The sequence below is a fragment of the Manis javanica genome, chromosome 6 (assembly GCF_040802235.1).
Source record: "Manis javanica isolate MJ-LG chromosome 6, MJ_LKY, whole genome shotgun sequence".
Taxonomy (NCBI): domain Eukaryota; kingdom Metazoa; phylum Chordata; class Mammalia; order Pholidota; family Manidae; genus Manis; species Manis javanica.
Window position 1 is genome coordinate 82,833,701 of NC_133161.1, and position 16,223 is coordinate 82,849,923.

Sequence of the window (16,223 nt, forward strand, 5' to 3'; positions counted from 1 at the left end):
TGAAAACAGTTGGAGACTGTCAATCAACAAGGGTGACAAACAGACTTTTAAAAAGGAAATAGCCTATTGTTCTAACTGGAGGCTCTTAACCGTTTGTCATTTTTCTGTTAGTTTTACAGAAGTTCCATGAGGACAGCAAAATACCCTTATGAACACCAAAAAATTAAGTTAGATTTCTCTTAAATTTCTTCAGTCCAAATACAACTATTAAATAACATTTAAATAGAGTTACAATTTAGGATGACCTATTATTTAATATAGAAAAAAATGAATACTTAAGTTACTTTAAAAGAACATCATTATTTAACAATGTAATTCAAATAGAAGCACTTTGGGGAAAAGAAAGATCCGCCCAGTGAAGACCCCAGTCTCCTGAAGCAATTCTCAGAATCACACAGGCAAAAGTCAAGATCTTCAGAAGGTTAACCTGTCATCTGTCAGGCCAGCTAAATAAATGGCTCCTACTCAAAGTTGAAATTAAACAACCTAACAATAACAGGCAGAAATATATTTAGTTCATTAGATCATATCTAAACCAGTCCTTATCACTGGGCTGCTTGGGCCGCCCCTTCCTTGGCTGTGTTGAGTCCCTTGATTTGTCAGCCATGCACTGAAGGAATCTGAGACCCTCTCTTTTCTGCAAGCACTGCTTTCTTTTCCCAGGGTAGTTTTGCTGCCTATAAAGCTGCTTATAAAAAAATACTTTAGGTATATTGGGATTTTGAAAAATTTTTGAAACCACTTAATTAGGATAAAGGAGAAATGGCCTTGCACTATCTCACTATGATTTATGCATTTCTTGTTAAAAGAGTAATTTATACAGAGATTACAGGTAATTTAAAAAGATGATTCTCTTTTTAACTGTGAACTTTTATCTTTAGTGTATGAGTAAAAAAGTAGTATGAAGGCTAGTTTAATAAATGTTTTGATTAAGAATATCTATTTTATTGCATTTAAGCTGCTTTGATATATTTTCTTACCAACCTTAATTCTCACTTATACCCACCCCCACCCCCCATTTGACAATTCAGAAATAGCTCACCAGCACAGGAGTTCAGATAAGACCTATTTTAAACACCATATTTTAAACATATTGGAAGAATACTTAAATTATTATGAAAATATGAACACTATTAGAGAAAGATATTGCAGAAAAAACACATTAAAAATAGGTGCCTACATTGACCTTGAACTTACTTGGATCACTATTTAATCAGTAGCCTACTGCGATCCAAATCCTCGGACTGCCTCTGAGGAGGGAAACGTCACTCCCACGAGCAGTCCAAAGAATCACATTTACATTCCCAGAGGCAGCTGCTAACTGTCCAACTCCACAGACCGCAGTTCCTGAGTAGCTTAGCACACAAGACCTGGAAAGCGCACAGCTAAGGAAAATCTGCAACCGTGTGTATAGTTTTAGAACACAATATACACCTTGAACAATAAGGCAGGAAAACACAGCATCCATTTCAGAGTGAAGTATGTTGTTTGGGGTATTCATTTTAAAAAGATTTAAGAAGATTCTACAATAATTTGAAGGGATGTATTTGATATGAAGGTTTACCTTGCCTTAGGTAAATCCAATATAGCACTACATAAATTTACTAAAATGAAGGATAAAATTTTCAATATACTAAAGTCAGCTTGGGAACAATTCTTTGGCAAGTCTTTTTGTGTGAGAGACCACACAGAGCATGGAATCCGGCCGATGTTAAGTGAATCTTGATGTTACCAGGAGCTAGTTCCGTTGACTGGGAATTAGAAATTTAATTAACTACTTACTAATTTTTTCAATGAAAAATAGAGAAAACTGAAGAGAGGGCGATAATAAGGGCTAGCTGAGGTACGTGGTGTGTAGCTCTTGACAGGGACCTGATGACTGAGCATGCAGCCATGCTCCCCTTCCCGTCAGGCCCCTGTCCCTTCTCCCTTCCCTGCTGTCTTCTGCAGACCACTAGCCCCATCAGACATACATCTGACTGATTTTTTGTCCTGTTTCTACATCAGCTAGAATGTAGCCATTTATATTTTAAAATATTTATGGTAATATCTTCATTCATCTTTCTTTTGTCCTTTCCTTATTAATTAGTCAAGAAATAGTCTGACATTTGACAATTTTTAAAACATTTTGATTATTTTTAATTTTACTGTACTTTTTAATTATTGAAATTTTCAATTTTCATGCCATTAACTTTCACAGTAATTTCCTTTTAAGAATTATGCCATGCATTGAAAAGCTTTCTGTTCAAGAAAAATAATAAAACTTCCTTCTAGCACTTGTATGGTTTTTAAAAATCCTTTACAACAGTATTTTTAGATAAGCTGATTTGTGGAATTTAACACATGAGAAGTAAAACAGGAAGAGTGTAAGTAAGTTGAGTAACAAAGATTGCAACACATTTGAGAAAGTAGATGATAGCTGCATTATAAGAGTTCTGGAAGAGGGATCACATGGCCACGTTCTAATCAGTTTCATCAACAGTAATAGGATTTGTGAATTGGGCAACACACAGTCCTCATATTTTTTATTTCCCTTCTTCTCAAAGAGGATTAATTATACAGCATCTACTTACACCCTCAAACTTACAGTTGGATCAGATGGTAGATTTAAATTACAAATGTAAAGTTGTATGCAACTTCTATAGAGTGGATGCAATTTTTTAAGAGATTCATTTGTTTTTTTACAGTTTATCAAATGAAAAGAATTTTAGTATAATATGCATTGCAATTCTAGACTGTATGGGTAAAGTGAAGACTTGCACTACAATGATGACATAATAAGAGTTAACACGTACTGGGGGATCACTAGCTGCCAGCTGTTGAACTAGGTATTTCACATGCATTACCTTGTAGACCTATGATAACACCCTCCTAGGCTCTTAATAAAAGCTGAAGTCACACTGTTAATATACACCCAAACAAGGATTAAAACCCAGATAGACTGAGGATCTTTTCTGAAAGAAAAAAGAAAAAAGTTTTGAACCATACCTAATTTTACATATTCTTTTCAATGCATTTATACAAATGAACTATTTTAAATAACCTGATACTATGTTGAGAGGAAAATAATATCCAAAAACAATAAAGAATGAACAGTGAATACAGTCTGTTAGGTGGCCATTAACAGAATTATTTTTAGATTAAATAAATAAAATCCATTCTGAAGACTTGTACACTATCTCACAACATTAGTTACCAGTGTAGAATTATAAGTAAAATTTGTTTTATCACTTTAACCCTTGGGAATAACTATGGAGATTTATACACACACACACACATATGCATAGGTATATAAACACATGATTATATGTGTGTGTACAAATATATATATGAACATACATCTCTTTTTTCAACTGCTTCCTTTTTCATTTATAGAAGTTTTAAACCAGTGGCATGTTCCACCTGCTTTATATGGTAAAAAAAAAAAACAACTTGTCACACAGGAGTAAAAATAAATAAATAAATGCACACATACACACACACACACACACACACACAATTTGAAAAGACAATATTAAATGTACAAGACGTTAATAATATCATGTCAGTAAAAGCTTGAGAGACAAAACTGGAGTTTCTAATATCACTTTTCAAAGAAAATGTGAAGGATATTAATAAAGATAAAATTCAGAATATCAGGATGATTACAGTTTAGATTTAAACCATGTGATCTAACGAATAAAACACAGGATGAAAGCAAACAGACCGCGTTAAGAACATAAAGCAAACTCCCTGTAAGCTTAACAGAATCCATGATAGGAGCTGTCTGTGAATAAAAGAGAGTAAAAAGAGAACTCTGTATTTGGAGAGTTCTCAAGTAGGCAGGGCCAGATCAATATGTAAATTTCATAGGCCATCTAAAATGTTGGCAGACCTACTCTTGACTTGAACAGTTGGCAAAGCTGACTTAACTCTCTAATGAGAGGGGGAAAAAAGTCAACATTTAAATGATACTAAGAAACGTAAGGAAATGTTATGATCAGCACAGTTGTCTGGGTAATTTGTACTCACATAGTAGATGGGAAATTATTAGGGGGAAAAAACAGAAATAGGCAAAAGAATAACTAGATCTCAAAGTAGGTATAGTAAAACAGGAGGAAAAAGAACAATAATCAGTAACAAAAAATAAGCACTCAGTTAATGAATATCAAATAAGAAAGGTGGAGAAAAAAAATGCATGTTCAATTAATTTGAGATATCTCAGGGTAGAAATACAGCAGTCACTGACTTGAGGGCATAACAAATTCTAGTGTTGAGAAAGGTAATCTGTACTAGAGATAATCCCTGATCTTAAAAATGAAAATAATTTTTAGAAACGTTAGAGAAATCACCTTATATTAACATTGTCTCATGGCTTGATCAAAATAATGTTTTAAAATGCTAAAATAATATCAGGCTTTTAAATTCGGTTTAAATACCAGTTAATAAAGTTGAAGATGTAATGAATGTATAAAAACAGAAGAACTTATATAAAGAAATCAGATGGATGAGGCTTAAGGTGATTTCGTTCCATTTAATAAATACACATACTAACCACACCAAGTCTGTCTTTTAAAAACCAATTACAGTGTCATATATGCCATCTGACAATCTGTTACCTTATGTTTAAAGATATACAACATGCAGGCATCAAATTACTGAAAGAATTAAACATACATACATGCATGCACATGTGCACACACACAGACACACACTTTTTTAGGGACATGGAAGCATATCTAATCAGATTCCTTTTTAAAGCTGGAAAAAACAGTTTCTCCAAAGCACATTACATAACAGTAATTTATTTTAAAAATCCCACATAGAAATAACACATTTCTGATGACTTTCTGTTTGTTTGAATGGAGAAATTTGATCCTTTGGCCCTGGTACTTCAAAGAACCGTTTGACACAAACCCTGCATCTCAGGGACAGAGCAGCTTCTGCTAGAAGTTTTAAAGGAAGACAGAACAGTCTACCAAGCCTACAGTGAAATCAAATCATCATTTTTCTGGTTGGTTCTCAGTGAGTTTATGGGAAGGGTTTGCTCTTGGGTAAGTCTGAGTTTTCTGTCTTCCAAGAGACCCGTAGGTGTGGTTTATTGTGCTACTTCTCAAATAGAACCCCTTAGGAGAACTCAGAATATAGTCTTAAGATTTCCAAGAATCCACAGTATTCAAAGTGGGAACATCTTACTCTCAATGTATTTTTCAGTATAAATAAAACCTCATATGATCGTTTGTAAAAACAACAAACCTTTGTATGCACACACATATGCACCTACACAATACTTTGTGTGTGTGTGTGTATCTCATAAAACTTCCAGAAGCAACTGTTTACCTGGGAATATTATGGATCATTTTAAATGCTTTTTTGACATATTTCCATGAGCATATTACAGAAATCCTAAACATTAGAATCCAGACAGAATAAAAAGTGGCAGACCATTATTCCACAATGTGCGAGACAGATACATAAACTCCGAAAAATTCAAAAATATCAAAACCCTGAAATAGTCCCTCATGTGTCTCTGTGATAGTTGGTTATCTGATCAAATGGAAGAAATTACAACTTGTCAGAAGTCAAGTAAAATGTTCCCTTTGGAATTTCCACACTTAAATTTTGAATAATAGAAAGTTTGACTTACCTGTTGAACTTCATTTTGCTCCTGACATTTTAATAGCAGCATTAAACTTTGCTTTGCATTATGGGGCATTGACAATGGGCTTGATAAAAGAATTTACCTTGTGGTTAAGTAAAATGAAATCTTCCACCCTTCTAACTGAACCAGATATATGTAGTACCAATCCTGTATTTTGTGCAAATGTCTGCCATTCTCACAGTTCTCCAAAAACACAAAACATGTTTACTGTGACCATCCCTTTCAGATTCCTGAACGTCACTCTTATTTTTTGTTCTGAGGTGGTAATTTAAGTAAACAGTAGGTTGTGGAATCTGGATTGCTGTGGAATGTCACCCTTAAATGACTTTACTAGTCCTGTTAGTTTTGCACTGCTGAGTTAGAACATCTATCCTCAGAAGCTGCTACAGCACAATTGTTTTCTTGGCTTTTGAGCCCCAGGGTCTGTCAGTTGTAGTATTTAGGGAAGCAAACTCTCCTGCTCCATAATGCCTCCAGTTCAAGGACAAAAATATAAATGTGAATTGAGGTGTTTATTGTCTAAGTATGTTTCAGTGTGCTCTGTGAGGTTCCTTTTGTTAACGACACAGTGCTTTCCTGTTCAGAGCAAATACACTGAGAATATCATTGTTTCCCCTAACTGCATGTGCAAGGCTTGGAGCAGTAGCCTCCATGTATTCCAAGGACTAAAAACATATTCTGGACCTGATCCAAGACTGTTGCTAGGCTTGTTTTTCCTTGTATTTTCTACAACTCCTCAGGGAAAACTGGGCAATCACAGTAGGTTGGAGAAAAGAAGGGTATTGTTAATAAAACTCGGAAGTGAATTAAGTCCATAAAAACATGGAAACCACACCATTTCATTCAACCCAAAATTAAAACCATTTGATCTTTCCTTTGTTATAAAGAAATATGTCCCAAAACACTGTCTTTATAATAAGCGTTGATATAGACTTCTCTCTTTCACATTCTTCTCTTTCTCATTTTTCCAACTTTTCTTCCTTGCCTACCCTACGTTTATCTGTCCTAGTTGATATTTATTTGGCTACCTGACATATCATTTTTATCTTCTAATGTTCTTTCAAATGATACATGGTTTTAGAGATGGAAATTTGGAATTGTATCCAAATTAACTTATTCCAGTTGCACCTACAAAATCAGTTATCCCTAATTAGCAGAAACCTTGAGTTCATTTGGTCATTCACTTCTTTTATGAATATGCTCACATTATCCACTGAACAGATACTTCTATGTATTGAAAGGCATCAATTGGCAGTTCAATATACAATCGCAGGTTTCCATATATTACCAAAAAATATGTTAGTTAAAACTGCCATTATCCTGCCACTTATTCATAAAGCCTTATTATTTACCATCCTATGTAGTAGAAAACTTTTAAATTCTTCAAACTATGAGACAAAAGATGAAGTTCTAATTAAATATGTTTTACTAAACTTTCTCTGGTTTATCTCCCATATCATTTAGGTTAAGGAACAAAATTCTGTGCTGATTTTCTTTTTTAAGTCTTTTGTTGCAAATTAATTACTTGAAGAACCTTTACTTTACATGATAAGGCATTCTATCATTGAATATGTCACTGTTTCACACAGTCTTCATCCAATTCTAGGTGAATACAATTAAAACTGAGTCTGTTTCTTGAAAAATCCCAATACTTAAGTGTTAAGACATATTTGAAGTGATTGACTTCAATTTTTAGTTAAAGATAAAACATAATAAATGAATCTGTCTAAATTCAGTCATTTCAATTGGCAAAATCATAATCTTTAAGGGATATTTCAATATGCTTCAGAATTTCCTGAAGAGAAGATAGTAACATTTCTTCAAGAACTTAACATCCTCAAATCCTTAGTAGATCCTGTGAATGAGAATCCAGAAGCCATGAGCAGCTTTCCCTTTTAGAGAAGCTCTTTAATATTGAGTCCAGATTAAAGATTCAAAAGCTGCTTCCACATTTCAATTTATATAGCATGTATTAACATGGTATGAACATGTTACCTCTAAAAATGCCAATGTTCTATTTAATAGTTCCTTTATTTAATTAAATAGGGAGTGATATAAGAACATGTATTTCTCCCGAGGACTCACAAAAGCTATGCTCTTTGTTCAGCATTGGTGGGAATTGATCTTTCCCCTATCATCTCTCCCCCAACCCCATCCTCTACACATAAGAATAAGGAAACAAACATGCTCATGCTCCTGGGTGGGGATGGGCATCTTAGAATTTCAAGGAAAGTCAGCCTGCATCAAAGTCAACACCCTAACAAAGGGAAGAGCAGAGACCAATAAAAGAAAGAGCCAGCTAGGAATTTACCCTAAGGAAACAAAATCCCTGATTCGAAAAGATATATGCACCCCTATGTTTACTGCCACATTATTTACAATAGCCAAGTCATGGGAGCAACCTAAGTGTCCATCAGTAGATGAATGGATAAAGAAGATATGGTACATATACACATTGGACTATTATTCAGCCATAAAATGAAAAGAAATCCTGCCATTAGCAGCAACATGGATGGATCTAGAGGATACTATGCTCAATGAAATAAGCCAGGCAGAGAAAGATAAATACCATACGATTTCACTTATTTGTGGAGTCTCAAAACAAAACAAAACAAAATGAACAAAATATCAGTAAACTCAACAGAGACTGAGAAGTGACTGGTGGTTACTGTGGGGGAGGAGCTGGGGTGGTGAAAAGGGAGGGGGAGGGGGATAAAGGGGCACAAAAATTCTCGATCATTGTATAAATTGGTCACAGGGATGGTAGTACAGCATGGAGAATATAGCCAGTGGTTCTGTAACATCTTCCTATGCTGACTGATAGCAATTGCACTAGCGCGGGTGAAGATTTAATAATATGGGTAACTGTTGAACCACTGTATTTTGTACTTGAAACCAATAAAAGATTGTATATCAACAATACTTCGATAAAAAAATAAATTAACAAAAGGGCCAGCAGTTTGATCCCACAATGCCTGAAGAGTACTCACTCTGGAGTTTTCACTTTTGTGAGTTGCAAAATTGATATTCAGCTAGTTTGAGTTGAAAGCATCCAGACAAATACCCTGAGATTCTATGTAAAACATGGACTTTAGATTACATGTATGGAAACGCTAAAACATCTAACCAAAATTCTAGCTCATTAAATGTGGTCAAGAAACATGACTTAACCAATTGGCCTCTTAAAAAAAGGAAAGAAAAAGTCCCTGCAATATAGTTTTCTGTACTATATGCAAAAAACAGATATTTATATAACAGTAAGCACATATAAAATACCATGTAATCATTTTTTTATTCATCTATATATCTCCAGAACACTTTAGAGTCCTACTCATAGGAAATGTTAAAAAAGCTCAATTCATCATTTATTTGTTCGTTCATGAGTTGCAAGGCAGTAAAATCACAATGAAACTCCCTGCGATGTAGTCACTGAGAATGTGTTGGTAGCATTTACTGTTACACTCCAGATTTTAAAATAGTATCTGACACATGACAGGGGCTCAAATATCCATTGAATAGATGTTGAAGAACCTACACTAAAGGTATCACAGCAAAAATTAAAAAAAGACATGAGTGTGTTTAATGCTTTGGTAGGATAGATGGTACTTTTACTTTTCTAAGTTGTCTGGTAGCAAGTTTAAAAAGACTAGTTATTGAAGGAACAAAACAGCAGCAGACTCACAGACTCTAAGAAGGGACTAGCAGTTACCAAAGGAGAGGGGTGAGGGAGGGCTGGTGGGGAGGGAGAGAGGGAGAAGGGAATTGAGGGTTATTATGATTAGTACACATGGTAGCACAGAGAAGACAAGTAGTGACTCTGGCATCTCACTACACTGATGGACAGTGACTGCAATGGGGTATGGGGGGGGGACTTGATGATACAGGTGAATGTAGTGGCCGCATTGTTTTTCTTGTGAAACCTTCATAAGAGTATATATTAATGATACCTTTAAAAAAAACTAGTTATTTTCCAGACATGCATTTGTTTATATTTAGTACATACCAAACATGTAATGAAATGAAAGGAGACATAGTCCACTTGAAGCAAAAATCTGATGGTATGAAACAGATAACCTGATTCTTTTGCATTAGAAAATAGTCTTATAAAGGGCTTTACTTATTTCATTCCACAGGTAACGAGTGTCTAACTGCAATACAAGGAGGAATGGCATGCTCCTATGCAATAATCTTTCATAAGCTTTTTAAATGATCTAAAACACAACTGCATTTATGCGTCTATTGCCAGAAATAGGCATGTTGATTAAAATGAAGATTTCTAAAATTAAAATAATTCAATCACATCCAAAACCATGATTAAATATTAAATGCAGATCATTGATAAGTGGTAGTAGTGAGTTTTTTTACTATTAAAAATTATTTCCAAGTTCCTGAGTATAATATTCATTCCATCGTCCAATTTTTATATGCCAATCTACTATCCCTTTATGGACTAACATGTGTGATCCCTTGCTAAGAGCTTAATTCCTTTGGGTTATTTAGTAGATTGTTCTGGACTGCTTGTTTACTGTGTTAAAAAATAGTGGATTTCTGACTACAAAATACTTGTCTGTTAAGGGTGCTAATGTGGCCTAGTCATTGAAGTCTTGAACAAGGACCTCTGGGAACTGACTTTTCTGTTCTGATGGCACTTAATTCAAGAAAAACAGCTTGAGTTCTGTCTTTGTGTTTGTTTCCATCTGTGAGATAAGATACATCATTAACACGGGCACGTCCCAGCTGAACTGACATACTAAAGGATTCAGAAAATCTATCAACTGTGTAATTGTGTAGAAATGAATAAAGTGTAACCAAAAATTGAAAATATCATCAAATGCCATCTTGCTGCATGAAAACTTGAGTCAGACTTACTCTTTCACACTCAAGAGAATCTTTAATGTGATGAACTCTTAAATAACAAAACAAAATGCATAAAGGACCAAACCCATGAGAAAAGGACAGTAACTAGAACCTTGGAGCAGTCTTGTCTCAGGAGAGGCTACTGGCTCTACCTCTGCTATTGACTCTGATAAACACACAAGAACTGGACTCAGTAGGGAAGTAAGATAAATCCAGTGCTTATGTATGAAGAGGTACAGAGAAAACTGCAGTTCATATATAGCACGGATATGTAAAACAAACAAACAGAAAAAGAGTATCATTAAAATCTGAAAACATCCCTACAATTAGAAAGGCCAAAATAGTTGAAAATGTACTGCAGGAAGCAAATACTCAAACTGAGGATGAGAGTAGGTACCTAATGTCTTTTCTATTTTTGCAAAATGGTGCAGTTCAAATATATTAATATTCTAATATATTTATATATAAGATTACATCGTATATGACTTAAGGCATAAGATTTTAAAGAGAAATAATAAGGTAACACATTGATATATTTATACATACATGTGAATAAGGAGTTAATGTAAAATGAAATCATTAAATGTACTATGTTTACATATATGGAGAAATACAAGTCAAATTTATATAGCCTTTTTATAATCACATAGATTATACACTTACTACTCTTGCTTTCTCATGTTTTTAATTTAATGCAATTTGATGTACATAAAAAGTTCAGGCAATGAGATAGAAACCAGCACATGCAGTAAACTTGAGAAAAATAAAATTACATGGTGAATTTAAGCTTCATTTTCATGTAGTTGCTACATATAAAAAATTAAAAATTACTATTTGCAAAATTTTGTAAATTATAACATTATTAATTTGGTTATATAAAAAATAGACAGCACTGATATGATGGGAGACCTGACCTAAATATTCTTTCCAGCAAAATATGCAGATTTGGCACAATGCCAGCTAAATTAGTTTTGCATTCAGTGATAAATTGGGTCGCCATAGCAAGCCCATAGTCACTGAGTTTCTAAGCAACCTAAGACTCCACAGACTTCAGGTACTTAGTAGTCCACTGATCTTTCATCATCCTTAAGGGAGAAATAGGCAAACTTGTGGTACCAAACTCAATGGAGGATTCCCTAATTACCCAGTATAGCAATGACCTCTATAAAATGTACCCGGTATGGATACCAACTTATAAAATAATAATATTTGTACTGGAGCATAAATAACTCCTCAAAGTGCTAAGTAGATGAAATTAGGTAGAGAAAATGGTCAGTACCTAGTATGTGTTGGGCAGACAAATAATTGTTTATTGCATAAACAAGATGCCACACATAATACAACTATCTAAAGACAAAGTCATTTACATAATTCTGGCATTCATAAAGTTGTTGCCTTTTAATATAAAAATATGTTTAACAGTATTACTATACAACATGTCAGCTCGTTTTTTTTCTAATTATTTATACTTAGGTAACATACATAATTGTAAATCAGTAACTGCTTGTAATCTTGTTCTGAAATATTTAATTATAATTTGTCTAGAATTCTTAAATAACAATATTAACTACCCAAATGTTAAATAGAATTGCATAGTTTTGAGGCACAGCATGGTTATGAATTATATGTGAATGAGCTTGTATTAACATTTCCTCTACTTGTTTATGTTAAATATTTTCTTCATCCTCTCTCTTCACACAATACTCACTGAGGCACACCATTGTCTCCAATGCTGTCTTAATTCACAAGACTCAGTTTCCAACTATTTAAGACTACAATGAAATAAACTTAAGGCATACAAAAATATTGTTCATTTCTACAGAACATTGTACCACAGTGTAGGCTGAAATAAAGTGTACTTAATAGAAATGGTTATCTGCAAGCAGTAAAATGATTATATCTGTAAAATTATACCTAATTTTGGTACCTGGTTTTCTATGCACCTCATTATCATTCTGTGTAGCTAGTTCTTACCATGAAAACCTTCATAGGAATAATTTGTAAACTGAAAACTGACTTTAATTTAATGGTTAATTTTTAGATGCTACTTCCTATATCCTGTTAGCTACTATGTCAAAGACTTAGTAGCCCAAGTCAGATATACAATATGATGGCCCCAGTTCTCTAAAGTAAGGGTAAAATAAAGTTGCAAAGTCACTTCTCAAACAAATCACAGCAGCCACCTGTTGATTACAGCCATGTGAGGAATGTCAGCAGTAAGCGCTACCTGTGACCGCCACTGGTGACTGTTGACAATAAGAAGTGGGGAGGACAGATTCTTTCTCCAAGACTGAGAAGACAACTACTCTGCCTTATAATCACAGTATAATAGAGTCTAAACCTACATAGTATTTATTATAATTGCATCTTCAGGTAAAAAGTGACTATCTACAATTGAGCGATTTCCCTGAACATATATATTCTTAAGAACAAAAGATAGCTGCACATGAATTTGCCCTTTTAGCATGCTGCTCTATTAAGATATTCCTCCATTGTTGTGTGTATATAACAAGTGCATGTATGTTGAGGGGGGTGTTGTATGTCCTCATTACTTAGTATTGCAGTTATTACTGACAGGATCATAGTTAAAGTTACTATACCTAAGTTCTTCCATTTTCTTTTAGATATTTCTTATCTAAAAGTTGGGGTCAAGGTGTCTGATTGTCTATAATATCTCATATACTCTACTTCCTGAGAAAAACTGCAAATATAACTTAAACTGGATAGAAAAAAGTAAAAATCAGATCAGAGTAAGAGATTTTAGTATTGCAGGCACCAGTTGAGTCCTACATTGTTAGGCTAAATAACTTCACAGCGATTATACAGGCGTAATTACCAGTTAGAAGTCCGATGAACAAGTGCAAGGCCACCAATGTTAACTCCCTTTCAAAATGCTGGTTGGAAGACAACGGTGTTAACACTGATGAATCTGGTGTGTTTGCCCCAAGTGCTGGGTCAGATCACTGCTGTGTGTCAGTCAGCCCCACCTCCAAAGAGCCCAGAATGGCTGTGGAATTCTGACTGACAATCCAGGGAGGCAGTGGGATTCCTGAACCAAAGCAACCCCTGCAGCCTTGTTTGCCAACCTCTCCAGCTTGAAAATGAGCTGCTCTTCTCCCCAGCTCTTTCCTTATAGAAAAAAAAGAAAACAATTTAATCTGTGACGTTTAAAAGAACACAGAAGCAGTTCCCTCTCTAGGGATGTCCCTACTTATTTTCTCATAGCAAGTCCCTGGACTCTCTTCATTCTGTGTCTTTGTTATAAGACTTTACAGTCCTCCTAGGAACCACACAACAACATGAACACTGGCCATGAGGATAAGGAACAAAGTACTGGTGAATATTCTAGGTTGTGGGAAGCTAGAGAAGAGAGCAACTTTGGGCAAGGCCTTGCAAAACAAACAAGTTCAAGTTTACAATGGTCATGACACTCTTTTGCCATATATGAGAAGTAAGAAAGCAATATTTGGTGGGTATACTATTATATATACAGCTGATAAGAATTTAAAAAATTAAAATAAGGACACTGAAAACAAATTATTACACAAACAACATATGACTTTTTCCCCATATCACTTAAGGCAATAATTTTCTGGGGATTAATGTTGACATGTACCCTCATATACACATTTATTAGTCAATGAAGATTTATTAGGTGACTGCTATGTACTCAGAACTTTGCCTGCCACAAAGGGAATAAAAGGATCACCCTGCAGTGAGGTTTTCTGTACAGTACTTCAAATATTTCCATATAAAACACAATGTGTAAGTACTGGGTACTTTTACTCTACCTTCTCAAAGTGAACAGCTACCCTAGTTGTGAACATTCATTCTAGGGCTGTCTACTGAGCATGTAAGTGAAGTCTGTAATTTAGTTATCTGTAGCCTGTAAAATATGGAAATGTGCATAAAATTGTAGCAGTGAGGTTTCCACTGGTGAAATGAATGGTTTCAGAGGTTTATTAATTGGCTAGAAATATTGCCAGCTACCTCCCTACCTTACATCACAGGTTGCAAAACATGCCCAGTTGCCTGCGTCTCAGTTCAGAAATGGCCAATTGTCTAGCTCCTCATTTCAGGGCATTCCTGGTTGCCTCACTAGACAGTTAGCTGAATTCTGTAGTAACCATGTTCAGGGTGTGTCTCTGATGAACGTTCCATGCAAGAACTATTGGGACACCGAAAAGGACAGAGAGCAAGGACTTCATGGAGCACACGGAATAGGCTGTTTGCTGTTTGCTACTCAACTGCTTTGGTCAGAAGCCATCCTGAGAGGGCTTTCACTGTACCTGTTTTGGAGAGATCTACAGCTTTCCCTACTGCTTATTTAGTAAGGGAACCCCATCATAAGGTGTGAGTAAATTGGCTCGGGTAGTTTAGCAACACTTAACCTTCAAGGGGCTCATATTCTAGAGATGTAGCTCATACACAGGACAATTTTACACACAGATTCTAGGGTGGAAGACCACGGTCTCGTGAGCTCATAGGACATCCACATTTATTCAGTTATAAATAGCTGTGACTCTTAGTTCAAAGACCTTTCACCCACTTCTATGTAAGACACATTTTTTTCTCTCCGGTCATGAGCTTCATCTTGCAGAAACTGAATAAATCTTAGGAACTGCCTCCTCCTAGCCATTGAACAGATGAGCTTTCAGAGACTCCAGGAGCCAGAAATGCTTGTTCTGTATTGACTTAACGGTTATTTAAAAATGAAACCAAAAAAACCCTTAACTACAATATTGCTTTCTTTTTCCCCTTATGCTCCTATTTCCTCCAGTTTTTACCACTTTTCCCATATCTTCTTCCAAGTCTGGCCTGATATTTGCCAAAGTATTGCTTTAATTTTCTGTGTCTGATATTCTGTGTCTTCTTCAGCAGGTTACTCAATTTACTATTTAATTTCTGAATAATTGGAACAAATTACATGTCCTTTCAATTCCCATATACTACACCCTGTTACTAGAGTGAAGTTAATTTTTTAGAACTATTCTGGTTCCAGTACTCTTTTCAATTCTCAAATTTTATTTGAAATATTTTTAAGGTTTTAAGTATTTGAATTATTTAATTTAAATAAAATATTTCTATTAGTATATTCTATTTCTTCCCCTTTATGTGGGACAACTTGAAATGATAAGGGAGAGGAAAAGTATTTATTATAATACCATGGGTCAGGTGTCATGCTAAATGTTTCCATGTGTCATTCAAATCTACAAAAAATTCTATAGTCAGGTTAACCACGTTTTTCAGAGGAGACAACTGACACAGGGAAAATTCTAGAATTAGTATAAAACTGGTAACCTTGAGTTTATGCAGCCAGGTAACAAGTAATATCAAAGATTAGCAGAAGACATAAAGATACGTGGTTACATATAAGCATTTCCTTGTCCATATCTACATCCTTACCTTTTGTTAATATAAATCTCTCAGCAGATATGTTTTGCTATACTACTTTGATATCTTAGAATTATTTTCATTATTTTTATATACAGATTACAGGTAAATTTTTTGCACACAATTATTTGACTTAATAAATTATTCCTCCTTGGCACTGATATTCTGGGTCCAGAAATTATGAAAATAAATAAATATAACTCTAGCATTATGGAGTAACAGACAGACATATAGAAAAGATATAAAAGTTTATGGGGCAGTGGAGGACCTATATGCAAGACAGGGGAGGTCTGGCAAGGAGAAGTAATAAACTTTACAGAGGAACTGTTAT

At 34.7% G+C, this 16,223-nt stretch overlaps 1 protein-coding gene across 5 annotated transcripts in view; it reads right to left on the minus strand.

Moving 5' to 3' along the window:
* Nucleotides 1-16,223, minus strand: part of CD36 (CD36 molecule (CD36 blood group)) — a 74,655-nt gene that overhangs the window by 44,445 nt on the left and 13,987 nt on the right. Inside the window, exon 1 of one of the 5 annotated variants that reach the window (XM_017677311.3) lies at nt 13,335-13,573. The exons of the other annotated variants lie outside the window; for them this stretch is intronic. The gene's annotated coding sequence lies outside the window, so the exon portion shown is untranslated. Of the gene's footprint in view, nt 1-13,334; nt 13,574-16,223 lie in introns of those variants that run through there. 5 annotated transcript variants of the gene reach the window in all.